Here is a 16,385-nt window from a genome sequence, read left to right as displayed (position 1 = left end):
TCGTTGAAAATAATGAGCAACTACTCCTGACGAACAAAAGAATGTATACGATCGAATTAATCTGTCAGTTGTCAATTGCAGAAGCCAAGGTGGATTTTTTTTTTTTTTTTTTTTTTGGGCGCACCAGGTGGCACTGGAGAAACGTTTCTCATCTCACTAATATTTGAGTGCATTCGATCACAAAATCATATTGCGTTAGCAATTGCTCCATGAGGTATTGCAGCCACTTTGCTTGATAGTGGACGGACTGCACATTCAGCACTCAAGTTGCCGTTGAACATTCACACAAATCCAGATGCAGTGTGCAATATAAAAGAGCATTCCGATATGGCTAAAGTTTTGCAAAAATGCCAAATTATTACCTGGGATGAATGCACTATGGCCCATAAGCATTCACTTGAAGCTCTCGATAGAATGATGAAAGATCTAAATAACAACACCTGGCTTTTCGGTGGTGCCTTACTGCTGCTGTCCGGTGATTTTAGACAGACATTGCCGGTCATTCCTACGTATGCGGATGAAATTAACGCATGTATAAAACAATCTTATCTATGGCGAAATGTCAGTACATTACGTCTTAACACAAATATACGTGTTCAATTGCAAAACGATCCATTGGCACTATCATTCTCCGAGCAATTGCTCAATATTGGAAATGGAACAATACCATTGCATGGAGACACACAATGCATCAAATTGCCAGACAATTTCTGCAACAGGGTACATACGAAAGATGCTTTGATTGAAACCGTATTTCCAGGTTTACGAGCTAATTATATTAATCATGCGTGGCTTCGTGAACGTGCTATTTTAGCCGCAAAAAATATCGATGTTGACGATATTAATTTGAAAACACAACAGTCATTGCTCGGCAATGAGATATTGTTCAAATCGATCGACACTGTTACCGAGGCTGACGAAGCAGTCAACTATCCTGTTGAATTTTTTAATTCGCTGGATTTACCAGGAATGCCACCACGTAACTTGCGATTAAAAATGGCTCACCTATGATTTTCTTTCGGAATTTAAAAGCACCTAAGCTATGCAACGGTACAACATTAGTCATAAAAAATATATGGGCAATGTTCTTGAAGCTACAATTTTGAACGGCAAATTTGAAGGTGAAGTTGTTCTCCTGCCACGAATCCCAATGATCCCTTCAGACTCACCCATTCCATTCAGACGTCTGCAATTTCCAATTCGCTTGGAATTTGCCATGACTATTAATAAGTCACAAGGCCAAACAATGTCTATTTGTGGGATGGGTCTAGAAAATCCGGTCTTTTCACATGGCCAATTATATGTGGCGTGTTCTCGCGTTGGAAAACCGTCACGTTTATTCATTTATACTCCTCAGGAATTGACTAAAGATATTGTTCATCAACTCGCATTAAGATAAAATTAAACAAACGTTATTGATTATAACGAATTGTTTTTAGAAAAACTGATGTTCTTTCAAAATAAAGAATAATGAAATTATTATATTATTTGTCTTTCATTTCATACTTTTTTAAATATCCTAATCGTTTGAAATATCATGCAGGAAAATGTCTGTCGGGTCCGCTCTCTGTCAGGAGTGAGTTTGTTTGATTTGGTGAATTTCATAAGCTGATGTCTTTCCTAAGTGGACATATATCTGTCATTTATGTCTTACTTCACATTCACGGGTATTAAATTTGTTCAAAAATGGTTCAAATGGCTCTGAGCACTATGGGACTCAACTGCTGTGGTCATAAGTCCCCTAGAACTTAGAACTACTTAAACCTAACTAACCTAAGGACATCACACACATCCATGCCCGAGGCAGGATTCGAACCTGCGACCGTAGCGGTCGCACGGTTCCGGACTGCGCGCCTAGAACCGCGAGACAACCGCGGCCGGCATTTAAATTTGTTATTGATGTATACCCCAGACAGAAAAACATGACTAGCATACGGTCAGGAAAGGAAATTTCCGTTTTAATTGCCAACGTAGGAACTATACGTACGTCCATGTTTGTGAACAAACTGTATGGGCTGCGAGCCAAATAAAGCCGACAACAACAGCTGCATAGCTGCCGGAATGACCGGCAATGTCTGTCTAAAATCACCGGACAGCAGCAGTAAGGCACCACCGAAAAGCCAGGTGTTGTTATTTAGAGTGCAAAATTTCGCCAACCAGCTCGTGCCTTGTGCCAGCTGCACTGTGTGTTGTGACGTGGATATTCCGTCGGAATGCACGTCGATGTTAGCTGCCTCGTCCCGTGTGCCGACGGCTTTAGGCTGGCGAGCCCGTACAAGACATGGCATCAGGTCGTTGACTAGTCAGTAATATTAATTCAAAGGTGGGCGAGTTCTTCACTGTTGCCGTAATCCAGAAGAAAGGTTAGAAATTAACATCTCGTGGGCAGCTCTTGACCCAACCAGATGACAAACTGAACACTGTTTTTTTTTTTTTTGACGGAACAGAAGAAGAAAAATTTTCTCCGTATATATATTGCTTCGCCTTAGCACTGAGAAACGCTGATGTTATGTAAAGACGAGTACCGCGATTAGTCCAGGAGGTAGTACAGCTAGCCGCTGCAGCAAAGCTGCAAAAGACAAAAACAAGATGTATCACCGGCACGGAGATTACGCTTCCAGCAGGGGACAAGAAGTGTGCCAGCCAGACACTGGATGGACGCGTGGTTGAGAAATTGCGCTGTTGTCTCGCAAACTGCCTAATGTAAAGACCACGCTTAGAGCCGAATGAAGCAAGTGCAGAGAAACTGCACGCCGCTTCTCGCATCCCATGCAGCAGTAGACATAATGTACCTGTGAACGACGAGAGATTTGCAAGCCAACTTTTTTTTCTAAACTACCGATAATTTAATTATACTTCTTATGAATAAAAGTCCGTCTACTTGTCTGCATCTCGGTTTCTTAGGTTTTCATTTTCGAAACGTATTTCAGAGTGAACATTGCATCTTCAGGCTTTAGAAAGATTCGTTAGAGGTTTCTCATCACGACCTAGTGAAGTAGACACACCTGAAGGATATTACATTAAATATATTCGCAGTTGCGAATATGGACAACCATCAGCTGTAGAATGGATTGACGACCTTGAAAATTTGTGCCCGCCCAGGACTCGATCACGAATTTGGGGCTTATCGCGAGCATTCGCCTTACCACCATTACCTTTTTTTTTTTTTTTTGTTTTATAAATCTCATCTTGTTCGGTATTGTTCGTTGCATTTGTTCGGGGCGGATGTCCCATAACCCTTGTTGAAATTCATCCAGATTTTTATTACAGAGAGTAGTTAACCCTCTGTACCATTTGGCGTGACGGACTGACGTCCTCATGGGCCCGGGTTCGATTCCCGGCTGGGTCGGGGATTTTCTATAAAAAATAAAATAAAAAATGGCAAGGCGACAGCTCGCGATAAGCGGGAAATTTGGGTTCGTATCCCGGTCCGGCACAAATTTTCATTGTAATCATTCCATTCTATAGCTGACGGTTGTCCATATTCGCAACTGCGAATACATGTATTTCAATACGACTGTAGTCACCGCATGCGTGTCCAAAAGAACTTTGTTGCACCGTAATTCAGAATAGCACAGGCACAACAACATCGTATGAAGGATATCATGCTGTCATATAAACAGGAAAACATACGAACGTTACTAACAAACAAACCCCACTGCTATTAAATACATACGTTCTGCGAGAATCTTCTTCACTGGTGGCGAAAATCTACTAAGCTGTTTGGTTTACGTTGTACATAAAATGGATCAAATGGCTCTAAGCACTATGGGACTTAACATCTGATGTCATCAGTCTCTTAGACTTAGAACTACTTAAACCTAACTAACCTAAGGGCATTACACATATCCATGCCCGAGACAGGATTCGAACCTGCGACCGTAGCTGCAACGTGGTTCCGGACTGAAACGCCTAGAACCGCTCTTCCACAGCGGACGGCTCGTTGTACATACTTCAGCGTGTTGTGGATATATGTCTCAGACGCTCTAGAAATACAGAAAAGAATCATCCGATTTGGCACGTCAATATGTCTGAAACTAATAAACGTATACAATGAATTTTGTTTTTTGATGAACAGTAAACTCAAAAAGCTTTTTTCATAGCTTTTTATAGGTGTTCAGTATGCCCCCTTGAGGTGCATGGCATATATCAATGCGGTATTCAAATTGTTCTCGGACTGTAGCGAGCATGTCCTGTGTGACAGCTTCCACAACTGCTGTTATGCGACGTCTCAGTTCATTCATTGTTGTTGGTAATGGAGGCACATAAACAGAGTCTTTTATAAACCACCACAAGAAATAACCACATACAGTCAGGTCCGGTGACCTTGGATGTCAGTAATGTAAGGCTGGATCATTTGGTCTAGTGCGACCGATCCATCGTTCAGTAATACCTTGATTTAAAAATTCCCACACTTCCAGATGCCAGTGTGGCGGTGCCCCATCCTGTTGGTAAATGAAGTCGTCGAAGCAGTCTTCGGCTGTGAAAAAAAATTTCTCAAGCGTATCGAGATATGTGCTTCCTGTGTTCTCGGCAAAGAAAAATGGACCTTACACTTTTTCTTCTGAAGCTGCACAGCACACATTACATTTTGGAGAGTCTCGCTCAGGTTGTACAAGTACATGTGGTTGTTCCGTACCCCATATTCTCGCATTATGACGGTTCATCTTTCCATCTAAATGGAATTTTGTTTCGTCACTGAACACTAAGCTTGGAAGAAAACTGGTACCTCCCATCCTGCTAAGAACGAAATTACAGAACTCCACCCGTAGTTATTTGTCACCTTCACGAAGAGCTTGCAGTAGCTGAATTCTGTATGGTCTCAGGTGTAAACGTCGACGCAGCACACGTCAGACGGGCTTCATGGCGAACGAATTTCTGCGGTCTCCTTGCAAAAGTATGGCGGATGCATTCGACGTCTGTGTCAGACACTCGGGGACGGCCCGGCGATTTGCCTTTACACAAACAACCTTTCTCTCGGAACTGTTCATGCCATCGTCTAATGCTCTGTGCTATAGGGGGATCCACACCATACCTAGTAAGAAAGCCACGCTGAACAGTTATTGGTTCAAATGGCTCTGAGTACTATGGGACTTCACATCTGAGGTCATCAGTCCCCTAGAACTTAGAACTACTGAAACCTAACTAACCTAAGGACATCACTAACATCCATGCCCGTTCTAGGCGCTTCAGTTCGGAACCGCGCGACTGCTACGGTCGCAGGTTCGAATCCTGCCTCGGGCATGGATGTGTGTGATGTCCTTAGGTTAGTTAGGTTTAAGTAGTTATAAGTTCTAGGGGACTGATGACCTCAGATGTTAAGTCCCATAGTGCTCAGAGCCATTTGATTTTTGTTCTTGTGAAACACAACTAGCTTATTATACTCATGAAGTAATGATTTCTATCGACAGGGGATGTCAAATTGATTCCATATTTTTAACCAAACTGCGTGCCTGTGGAATATCGCCTCAGTTGTACGACTTAATTCGTAATTTCCTGTCAGAAAGGTCACAGTTCGCAGTAATAGACGGAAAATCATCGAGTAAAACAGAAGTAATATCCTACGTTCCCCATGGTAGTGTTATAGGCCCTTTATTGTTCCTGTTCTATAATAATGACATAGGAGTAGCCCTCTTAGAGCGTTTGCAGATGATGCTGTCATTTACCGTCTCGTAAAGTCATCAGATGACCAAAACGAATTGCAAAATGATTTAGAGAATATATCTGTATGATGCGATAACTGGTAATTGACCCTGAGTAAAGAAAAGTGTGAAGTTATTCACATGAGTACTAAAAGAAATCCGCTAAATCACGATTACGCGATAAGTCAAACAAATCTGAAGGCTGTAAACTGAACTAAATACTTAGGGATTACAGTTACAAATAACCTAAACTTGAACGATCACATAGATAGTTTTGTGGGTTGAGCAAACCAAAGACTGCGATTCATTGGCAGAACACTTGGAAGGTGCAACAGGTCTACTAAAAAGATTGCTTACCCCACGCCCATTCGCCCTATTGTGTATTGCTGTGCGGTGTGGGATCCGCATCATGTGGGCCTGACGGATGACATCGAAAAAGTTCAAAGAAGGGCAGCTCGTTTTGTACTATCGCGAAGGAGGGGAGATAGTTCCACAGACATGATACTTGAATTGGAATGACAATCATTAAAACAAAGGCGTTTTTCGTTGCGACAGGATCTTATTATGAAATTTCAATCACCAGTCATCTCCTCCGACTGCGAAAGAATTCTGTTGGCACCCACCTAAATAGGGAGAAATGATCATCACGATAAAATAAATCAGGGCTCCCACAGAAAAATTTAATTGCTCGTTTTTCCCTAGTGCCGTTCGAGAGTGGAACGGTAGAGAAACAGTTTGAAGGTGGTTCATTGAACCCTCTGCCAGGCACTTTATTGTGAATAGCAGTGTAATCACCTAGATGTGAATGTAGATGTAGATTGTGCTGGCTGACCTGATGGTAGCACTTTGGAATCCACGAATGATTCCTTCTGCTGATTTCACGTGATTTTTTACAACTACCCTTCACGATACTTGACGGACCCAGTCCGTCACGTCCGCCTGGTTATGGTTCAGCTGCAGTTGTTCTTTCGCGTTTCCACTTCACAGTCTTATAATGAACAGTCAACTTGGGCGTCCTTATACGAGTCAAATGTCCTTGATGGATTTGCTTACTGAGAGAATGTCCAGTGAGCAGTCATCGTTCCCAGTCACTGATGTCTCCTGACTGACGCATTCTGCTGTAACTGATTCTCTACTGATAACACAGTATTCACCGACGCGTTTTCTACTAGCGGATCCGCTTCTTGTGGCGTATGATGGCCAATCCCGCATTGCACAGGGGTATCATGAGCTGTTGCGCCACGCCAATCCAAAAGAGAAGTAATTAAGTGCGTGAACTGCATCTGCAAAAAGAAAACTGTCTTTTCGAACTGTGATGTACCTGATAGCAGACACAGCCATTCGGGTGATTCAGTATAGTAAAATGTAGAACACAGTTGTAGGTATCGAATCGTTTCTTGTTGTATTTCAGCAAAACTCCACGCCTGCTCGCAGTGTAGGTATCTTATTGATGCATGTGACAGTCCATTAGGTGAACAGGGCGCGAAGGTTATTTATGGCCAGCAGTGTGGCGCCGTGGGGAATGAGAACGCGGCTGGGGTACGAGGCTGGAATGCGCTGCGCCTGCGGCCGTATCTGATAACACGGCCGGCTGTTGCTGCGTAGCTGGGCCTCCGGCGCAACCGCCACGTCGCCCGTCTGCACATAAATTGCGAATCCTAATCGCCCGAAATTGAGACGATTGACGAGGGTGGCGTCACAGTCACCGAAATGCACTTCTTAGCGAGGTGCCATTAGCCGGCCCCAAAGAACACCGCATTAATGAGAAAAACAATGCTAACAAGGGAAATTCCCCATCGCACTTCAGTCTGATTTAGTGGTAAGAGGGCCCAGTGAACAGCTCCCCAAAAACAAAACGCAGATCAAGCATGAGAACAGGAAGAAGGTGTACTGAACTGTGAAAAAAAGGAAAATAGAAACAGTTAACTGCTCAAGAACTAGAATTGCAATGTAGAGCAGGCTAAAACAGTAACGGCGCAGTAGTTGCATTGCCACGGTGTTAGGACTACCAAGTGCCGCGTGCCAATATATATGTTCACTGTTCGCTGTATTGCCAACCGAAGTGGCCGAGCGGTTCTAGGCGCTACAGTGTGGAACTGCGCGAGCGCTACGGTCGCAGGTTCGAATCCTGCCTCGGACATGGATGTGTGTGATGTTCTTAGGTTAGTTAGGTTTAAGTAGTTCTAACAAGGGAACCTCCCCATCGCACCCCCTCAGATTTAGTTATACGTTGGCCCAGTGGATAGGCCTTGAAAAACTGAACACAGATCAATCAAGAAAAACAGGAAGAAGTTGTGTGGAACTATGAAAAAATAAGCAAAATATACAAACTGAGTCGTCTATGCGTAGGATATGCAACATTAAGGAGAATCTGAACTCAGGAGACCCGTGGCACCGTGGTTAGCTTGAGCAGCTGTGGCACCAGGGATCCTTGGTTCAAGTCTGCCTTCTACAGAAAAATTTTAATTTTTTATTTTCAGACAATTATTATCTGTCCGTCCGTTATGTTTTCATCACTTTTTTGGGAGTGATTATCACATCCACAAGAAATGCTAAATCGGACAAGTTAGAAGAATCTTTTTACCCATTCGCCATTCGGCAACATATTCCTGTCATGTGACGCACATGCCGTCACCAGTGTCGTATAGAATATATCACACGTGTTTTCCTGTGGAGGAATCGGTTGACCTATGACCTTGCGATCTAATGTTTTCGGTTCCCATTGGAGAGGCATGTCCTTTCGTCTACTAATCGCACGGGTTTGCGGTGCGGTCGCAAAACACAGACACTAAACTTATTACAGTCAACAGAGACGTCAATGAACGAACGGACAGATCATAACTTTGCGAAAATAAATAAAGTTGTCGCTCGAGGAAAGACTTGAACCAAGGACTTCTTGTTCCGCAGCTGCTCACGCTAACCACGGGACCACGGCGCTCCTGGGCTCAGATTATTCTTAAGGTTGCCTACCTTGCGCATGGGCTACTCAGTTTGTATATTTTGCTTATTTTTTTCATAGTTCCACACAACTTCTTCCTGTTTTCTCGATTGATCTGTGTTCCGTTTTTCAAGGCCTATCCACTGTGCCAACTTATAACTAAATCTGAGGGGGGTGCGATGGGGAGGTTCCCTTGTAAGTTCTAGGGGACTGATGGTCTCAGAAGTTAAGTCCCATAGTGGTCAGAGCCATTTAAACCATTTTGTTCGCTGTATTACAATTTTTGCCTGTGTCGTGGTGTAACGTCCGTTTGTAGCAGCGAGGTGTAAGGTAGGGACCTATAACGACACTTGCCTCTGCATAACGACTCTATTAACAGCCGTAAGGAAGTGTGGCTTTCGAATGGAAACCCTAAACGTTAGATGCCAAGGCGACAAGTCAACCGAATCCTCCCCCTAAAAACATGTTTGTTGTGTCATACATGACATTAGTGACAGTACGTGTGTCATATGATACGTGTGTCTCTTATCGACGCACCTAATTTGTCCCCCTGCTAAGTGAGTGAGATATGCCTCCTTGCCGGATTCAGGTGTCTGTATGAATGTGAATGTTATCACTCCCAAGAAAATGATGAAAAGATAATAGTTCGTCACATAATCTGCAACAAATGAACGCAACAGTTTCACAGTCACGCGGCTTCTCTGTGCTCCGTCAAAATGTTTCTAGCATTTTTGAAGTTGCGTTTTGTTTTGGAAGTTTTGACTCGTGAATTCCTCTATTGTAACATAGTTCACAGCCGTTTATTTGTTGTTTTCATTCCTGTGAGACGTCTATATGGTATCTCGCCTGCTTTCACTGCTCACCACATTTACTTGCGACGGTAACGTCTTCTTACCGCATGACTCATATTCTATAACCAGTGTATTGTATGACAACTGCCAAGACCACAGAAAGACAACAAACATTTCAATGACCGGACTGACAGTTCATAATGTTGTGAAAAAATAAAATGAAAATAAATGGCACGAGGGAGTTTTGAACACGGTTCATCCGCTTCGCAAACACTGTCATCGACTAGAATGAAATTTTTACTCTACAGCGGAGTGTGCGCTGATATGAAACTTCCTGGCAGATTAAAACTGTGTGCCGGACCGAGACTCGACCTCGGAACCTTTGCCTTTCGCGGGCAAGTGCTCTACCAACTGAGCTACCCAAGCAGGACTCACGCCCCCTCCTCACAGCTTTAATTCCGGCAGTACCTCGTCTCCTACCTTCCAAACATCACAGAAGCTCTTCTGCGAACCTTGCAGAACTAGCACTACTGGAAGAAAGGATATTGCGGAGACATTGCTTAGCCACAGCCTGGGGGATGTTTCTAGAATGAAATTTTCACTCTACAGCGGAGTGTGCGCTGGAGAGCTTCTGTGAGGTTTGGAAGGTAGGAGACGAGGTACTGTCCCGGAATTAAAGCTGTGAGGACGGGGCGTAAGTCGTGCTTGGGTAGCTCAGCTGGTAGAGCACTTGCCCGCGAAAGGCAAAGGTCGCGAGTTCGAGTGTCGGTCCGGACACAGTTTTAATCTGCCAGGAAGTTTCACTGTCATCTACTGTTTTTCAGTCTCATTTTGTTCTATATTGTTCGTTGCATTTGCTCGGGGGGGGGGGTGGGAGGTCCCATGACACCCATTCAATTTCACCGTTATCATTGACTCAGTTTTTTTCTTTTTTATTACAGAGGGCAGGTAACCTTCTGACCGAACACGCTGAGATATCGCGCCGGATAAAAATTGGTACGAGGAAGGTATGAACACGGCTCGCCCACTTGCTGTTTCAGGCTGATCTATATTGCACTTCTTGCCTTTGGACCATTTACTGTTTCTATTTTGCTTTTTTTTCTCTGTTCAGTACAACTTCTTCCTGTTTACATGCTTGATCTGTGTTCAGATCTTGGGCCATTTTGCCATTAAATCCGTCGGGGACGCGATGTGGAGTTATCGTTGTAAGAAAGCTCTCAGCAAAATGGGTTATTTTGGCGTCATATTTCTTCTTTGCTGAATAGTACAGAGAGAAAGAGATTTCGTTTTAAACAACATTCCTGACGTAATGCTGTGGTAGATGCAAGGGCTACACAAAACGACACAAACAGCCACATAATAAGGCGTTGGCGAACTTCACCGTCTAGAACAGCTCCAACGGTTGACAACGACGTAGGTACACTGCACATGGCCAACAAGTCAGTGACTTTGCTCTCACACAAAAACAAATACATTTACGTCTACACTAGACCTTCATGTTTTTATCTCAGATTTATTATCCCAGACTAAAATTAAATGTTGCCATTTTCCCGCTTGACTAAAATTTTCGGGTTTCCCCCTTGATTATAAGACAAATATGGTAACTGCGAATCACCTCCGAACTCTTCCCAGTTAAGACTTCCACTGTGCCACAACCAAATCGTCTGTTATTTGGCTGAAACGTCACAACTCGACATGCCGCTCCACCATCAGCGGAATAGTAAGAAAAATTTTAAGAAATTAGATATGGACCTCTAATAAAATTGCGTGCCTACGGAATATTGTCACAGATGCGGGATTCGAAACGAGATTTTCTTTCAGCAACGTTACAGTTGGTAGTGATTGACGGCAAGTTATTGAGTGAAACGGAAGTGACATCTGGCGTTCCCCAGGGAAATATTATAGGCACTCTGCTGTTGTTAACTTATAAAAACGATTTGTGAGACAGCCAACTTTGATTGTTTGCGGATGATGCTGTCGTTTATCGTATGGTATAGTCATCTGAAGATCAAAACCGATTGCAAAATGATTTAAACAAGATATCTGTATGGCGTGGAAAGTGGCAATTGACTCTCAACATTAAAAAGTGTGAGATCCTCCCCATGAATAGGCCTTCTAAAAGGAATCCATTAAATTACGGTTATACGATAAATCTAACAAATTTAAAGGTTGTCGATTCAACTAAATTCCTTGGGATTACAATTACGAATAACTTAAATTGGAACTATCAGATGGAAAACGTTGCGGGAAAGGCGAACCAAAGACTGCATTTTATTGCAAAACACGTAGAATCTGCTAAAGAGACTGCCCACACAATGATCGTCCGTCCTCTTCTCGGGTACCGCTGCGTGGTTTGGGATCCTTGCCAGATAGAACTAACGGGGAACACCGAAAAACTTTAAAGAAAGGCAGTTTGTTTTGTATTATTACGAAACAGGGACGATAGTGTCACGAATGTGATAAGCAAGTTGGGGTACCAGTCACTAAAACAATGGCTTTTTTCGTTGCGGTTTTCACAAAAGCTCAGTCACTAATTTTCTCCTCCGAATGCGGAAATGTTTTGCTGATTCCCCCCTGCATAGGGAGAAATGATCATCGTAATAAAATAAGAGAAACCAGAGCTTGTACGGAAATATTTATGTTTTCGTTTTTCCCACGTGCTATCATGGAGTGGAACGGTAGTCTGAAAGTGGACCATTGGAAACACTGCCAACCACGTAAGTGTGAAGTACAGAGTAGTTACGTAGAGTTGGACGAAAACCCGCTTGAATCCTCCAGTGGTTCGGTGTTCATAAATCCGGAAATGCGATGTGATGTCGTTTTTCGAAAACAAACTCTAAATTTCTGTTAGAGATGACGAAATGACCTAACAGAATTTTATTTTTTATTTCAGTTTAGTCCATACTGCCCAGATAATATCAAATTCCGTCAATACGGAGGCCAGGCCATCGTCACATCTACATCTACACTTATACTCCGCAAGCCACCCAACGGTGTGTGGCGGAGGGCACTTTACGTGCCACTGTCATTACCTCCCTTTTCTGTTCCAGTCGCGTATGGTTCGCGGGAAGAACGACTGTCTGAAAGCCTCCGTGCGCGCTCGAATCTCTCTAATTTTACATTCGTGATCTCCTCGGGAGGTATAGGTAGGGGGAAGCAATATATTCGATACCTCATCCAGAAACGCACCCTCTCGAAACCTGGCGAGCAAGCTACACCGCGATGCAGAGCGCCTCTCTTGCAGAGTCTGCCACTTGAGTTTGCTAAACATCTCCGTAACGCTATCACGGTTACCAAATAACCCTGTGACGAAACGCGCCGGCCGGCCGAAGTGGCCGTGCGGTTAAAGGCGCTGCAGTCTGGAACCGCAAGACCACTACGGTCGCAGGTTCGAATCCTGCCTCGGGCATGGATGTTTGTGATGTCCTTAGGTTAGTTAGGTTTAACTAGTTCTAAGTTCTAGGGGACTAATGAGCTCAGCAGTTGAGTCCCATAGTGCTCCGAGCCATTTGAACCATTGAAACGCGCCGCTCCTCTTTGGATCTTCTCTATCTCCTCCGTCAACCCGATCTGGTACGGATCCCACACTGTTGAGCAGTACTCAAGTATAGGTCGAACGAGTGTTTTGTAAGCCACCTCCTTTGTTGATGGACAACATTTTCTAAGGACTTCAAATGGTTCAAATGGCTCTGAGCACTATGGGACTCAACATCTTAGGTCATAAGTCCCCTAGAACTTAGAACTACTTAAACCTAACTAACCTAAGGACATCACACACACCCATGCCCGAGGCAGGATTCGAACCTGCGACCGTAGCAGTCCCGCGGTTCCACACTGCAGTGCCAGAACCGCTAGACCACCGCGGCCGGCTTCTAAGGACTCTCCCAATGAATCTCAACCTGGTACCCGCCTTACCAACAATTAATTTTATATGATCATTACACTTCAAATCGTTCCGCACGCATACTCACAGATATTTTACAGAAGTAACTGCTACCAGTGTTTGTTCCGCTATCATATAATCATACAATAAAGGATCCTTCTTTCTATGCATTCGTAATACATTACATTTGTCTATGTTAAGGGTCAGTTGCCACTCCCGGCACCAAGTGCCTATCCGCTGCAGATCTTCCTGCATTTCGCTACAATTTTCTAATGCTGCAACTTCTCTGTATACTACAGCATCATCCGCGAAAAGTGGCATGGAACTTCCGACACTATCTACTAGGTCATTTATAGATATTGTGAAAAGCAATGGTCCCATAACACTCCCCTGTGGCACGCCAGAGGTTACTTTAACGTCTGTAGACGTCTCTCCATTGATAACAACATGCTGTGTTCTGTTTGCTAAAAACTCTTCAATCCAGCCACACAGCTGGTCTGATATTCCGTAGGCTCTTACTTTGTTTATCAGGCGACAGTGCGGAACTGTATCGAACGCCTTCCGGAAGTCAAGGAAAATAGCATCTACCTGGGAGCCTGTATCTAATATTTTGTGGATCTCATGAACAAATAAAGCGAGTAGGGTCTGACACGATCGCTGTTTCCGGAATCCATGTTGATTCCTACAGAGTAGATTCTGGGTTTCCAAAAACGACATGATACTCGAGCAAAAAACATGTTCTAAAATTATACAACAGATCGACGTCAGAGATATAGGTCTATAGTTTTGCGCATCTGCTCGACGACCCTTCTTGAAGACTGGGACTATCTGTGCTCTTTTCCAATCATTTGGAACCTTCCGTTCCTCTATAAACTTGCGGTACACGGCTGTCAGAAGGGGGGCAAGTTCTTTCGCGTACTCTGTGTAGAAACGAATTGGGATCCCGTCAGGTCCAGTGGACTTTCCTCTGTTGAGTGATTCCAGTTGCTTTTCTATTCCTTGGACACTTATTTCGATGTCAGCCATTTTTTCGTTTGTGCGAGGATTTAGAGAAGGAACTGCAGTGCGGTCTTCCTCTGTGAAACAGCTTTGGGAAAAGGTGTTTAGTATTTCAGCTTTACGCGCGTTATCCTCTGTTTCAATGCCATTATCATCCCGGAGTGTCTGGATATGCTGTTTCGAGCCACTTACTGATTTAACGTAAGACCAGAACTTCCTAGGATTTTCTGTTAAGTCGGTACATAGAATTTTACTCTCGAATTCACTGAACGCTTCACGCATAGCCCTCCTTACGCTAACTTTGACATCGTTTAGGTTCTGTTTGTCTGAGAGGTTATGGCTACGTTTAAACTTGGAGTGAAGCTCTCTTTGCTTTCGCAGTAGTTTCCTAACTTTGTTGTTGAATCACGGTGGGTTTTTCCCGTCCCTCACAGTTTTAATCGGCACGTACCTGTCTAAAACGCATTTTACAATTGCCTTAAACTTTTTCCATAAACACTCAACATTGTCAATGTCGGAACAGAAATTTTCGTTTTGATCTGTTAGGTAGTCTGAAATCTGCCTTCTATTAATCTTGCTAAACAGATAAACCTTCCTCCTTTTTTTTTATATTCCTGTTAACTTCCATATTCAGGGATACTGCAACGGCCTTATGATCACTGATTCCCTATTCTGCACTTACAGAGTCGAAAAGTTCGGGTCTTTTTGTTATCAGTAGGTCCAAGATGTTATCTCCACGAGTTGGTTCTCTGTTTAATTGCTCGAGGTAATTTTCGGATAGTGCACTCAGTATAATGTCACTCAATGCTCTGTCCCTACCACCCGTCCTAAACATCTGAGTGTCCCAGTCTATATCTGGTAGATTGAAATCTCCACCTAAGACTATAATATGCTGAGAAAATTTATGTGCAATGTAGTCCAAATTTTCTCTCAGTTGTTCTGCCACTAATGCTGCTGAGTGGGGAGGTCGGTAAAAGGAGCCAATTATTAACCTAGCTCGGTTGTTGAGTGTAACCTCCACCCATAATATTTCACAGGAACTATCCACTTCTACTTCACTACAGGATAAACTACTACTAACAGCGACAGACACGCCACCACCGGTTGCATGCAATCTATCCTTTCTAAACACCGTCTGTGCCTTTGTAAAAATTTCGGCTGAATTTATCTCTGGCTTCAGCCAGCTTTCTGAACCTATAACGATTTCAGTTTCGGTGCTTTCTTATCAGCGCTTGAAGTTCCGGTACTTTACCAATGCAGCTTCGACAGTTTACAATTACAATACCGATTGCTGCTTGGTCCCCGCATGTCCTGACTTTGCCCCGCACCCTTTGAGGCTGTTGCCCTTTCTGTACTTGCCTGAGGCCATCTAATCTAAAAAACCGCCCAGTCCACGCCACACAACCCCTGCTACCCGTGTAGCCGCTTGCTGCGTGTAGTGGACTCCTGACCTATCCAGCGGAACCCGAAACCCCACCACCCTATGGCGCAAGTCGAGGAATCTGCAACCCACACGGTCGCAGAACCGTCTCAGCCTCTGATTCAGACCCTCCACTCGGCTCTGTACCAAAGGTCCGCAGTCAGTCCTGTCGACGATGCTGCAGATGGTGAGCTCTGCTTTCTTCCCGCTAGCGAGACTGGCGGTCTTCACCAAATCAGATAGCCGCCGGAAGCCAGAGAGGATTTCCTCCGATCCATAGCGACACACATCATTGGTGCCGACATGAGCGACCACCTGCGGATGGGTGCACCCTGTACCCTACATGGCATCCGGAAGGACCCTTTCCACATCTGGAATGACTCCCCCCGGTATGCACACGGAGTGCACATTGGTTTTCTTCCCCTCTCTTGCTGCCATTTCCCTAAGGGGCCCCATTACGCGCCTGACGTTGGAGCTCCCAACTACCAGTAAGACCACCCTCTGTGACTGCCCGGATCTTGCAGACTGAGGGGCAACCTCTGGAACAGGACAAGCAGCCATTTCCGGCCGAACATCAGTATCAGCCGGAGATAGAGCCTGAAACCGGTTCGTCAGACAAACTGGAGATGCCTTCCGTTCAGCCCTCCGGAATGTCTTTCGCCCCCTGCCACACCTCGAGATGACCTCCTACTCTACCACAGGTGAGGGATCA

Source organism: Schistocerca nitens, chromosome 3, assembly GCF_023898315.1.
Source record: "Schistocerca nitens isolate TAMUIC-IGC-003100 chromosome 3, iqSchNite1.1, whole genome shotgun sequence".
Classification (NCBI taxonomy): domain Eukaryota; kingdom Metazoa; phylum Arthropoda; class Insecta; order Orthoptera; family Acrididae; genus Schistocerca; species Schistocerca nitens.
The sequence above is the reverse complement of the archived record's forward strand: the minus strand, read 5'-3'. Positions refer to the sequence as shown.